At 45.4% G+C, this 1,326-nt stretch overlaps 1 pseudogene; it reads right to left on the bottom strand.

The window, feature by feature from the left end:
- Positions 1 to 284: 284 nt before the first annotated feature.
- LOC102494986 (mitochondrial pyruvate carrier 2 pseudogene) lies at positions 285 to 741 on the bottom strand (annotated as a pseudogene).
- Positions 742 to 1,326: the final 585 nt, after the last annotated feature.

Here is a 1,326-nt window from a genome sequence, read left to right as displayed (position 1 = left end):
GCATTACTAAAACAGGGTTATTCAATGGTGTAATTAGCATTATTTTTTATTTATTATTTTTTAATGGATGAACAAGAATAATTGATTATGGATAGATGATAGAAAAGATGTTTTAATATTCGTAGGTTTAGTTCTTCAGGTCATATGTAAAGAGAAGCGGTTACTAAAAGTTTGCTTTATTTTTCTGCTGAGTCAAGCACTAGCTACCTGTCATAATTAAATGTCTGTGTTTTCCAGACAATAGCACAGTTAGCCCTGTCTTATCGATAACCATCGGTAAACTATCAGTAGGTCTCAGTAGAATATCCACATGTAGCTTGTTCAGGTGACCAGGAACACTCTTGTTTGCTGTAGTTTTTAAGTTCTTGCTTGTATCTCCAAATGTGAAAGAGCTGAGAGGCCACTGCAGCCCACACAAAGAAATTAACAGCAAACATTCTTCAATTTTTGGGGGACAATTATAAGGGAGTATCTTGACCAAATAAGCCCTGTGGCCATCAGGACAGTGGACTGGGCTGTCCTGAGTTTTTCTGCAGGTGTCGCCATGTCAGCTAGGTTGGCACACACCAAGCCCCATTTCATAATTGGAGCCCAGAAACAAACTGTTCTGCGACCTGCTGGGTGGTCGTACAGCGGCATCAGCTTCTTGGGCAGCATCAGCTCTACCGTGTTCAGGACACGGTGGTAGATGGCCCGTAGGCCACAGGTGCCAGCATTGGATATCTTGGCCTGGCTCACCATGAAGGGCAGCACCTCAGCCTCTTGGAGGGATGAGGCTCCATCTACCCTACCTGGTCCACCTGGCTCTGCCCTCTAGGGACAAGGGCCATGGGAGCAACAGGTGCTGGGGTCGCTTCATCAACCCCCCCCCCCCCCCAGCCGGCAGCGCCTGTAAATGAACTTTTCAATATTTTCATGGTGTGTGATGTCATGATGTCAGTTCTTGGTCTTCTCAGAATTCAGGTAGTTTGACCACAGAATCCACTCTTTGGGAAGCCATTTGTTTCCCCACAGGGTTAATGTTAACAGTGATGCACTGAAGTGGAATATATGTGTACTTCGAGGCCCAGGGCTCTGAAACGATGGTGGTTCCAGTAGATGTGTACATATGTGGATCCCAGTATTCTTTATCAAGGCCCCCTATGTGCTTCCGTGTTACTTTTCCTCATTCTTTGGTCTTCACATTACACGGCTTGTGAGGTAGGAGCCCCAGTCTATACTTAGTCTGATGGAGATATACACAGTGTTTCATACAAGGCTCAGTGACCAGCCTGTAGGCAAAGTGCTGAGCAGTTAGAGCAGTTTCTGAGTGACCATTTATATCAC

Source organism: Tupaia chinensis, unplaced genomic scaffold, assembly GCF_000334495.1.
Source record: "Tupaia chinensis unplaced genomic scaffold, TupChi_1.0 Scaffold138390_1, whole genome shotgun sequence".
In the NCBI taxonomy this organism is placed as follows: domain Eukaryota; kingdom Metazoa; phylum Chordata; class Mammalia; order Scandentia; family Tupaiidae; genus Tupaia; species Tupaia belangeri.
This window is presented reverse-complemented; position numbering and strand designations above follow the sequence as displayed.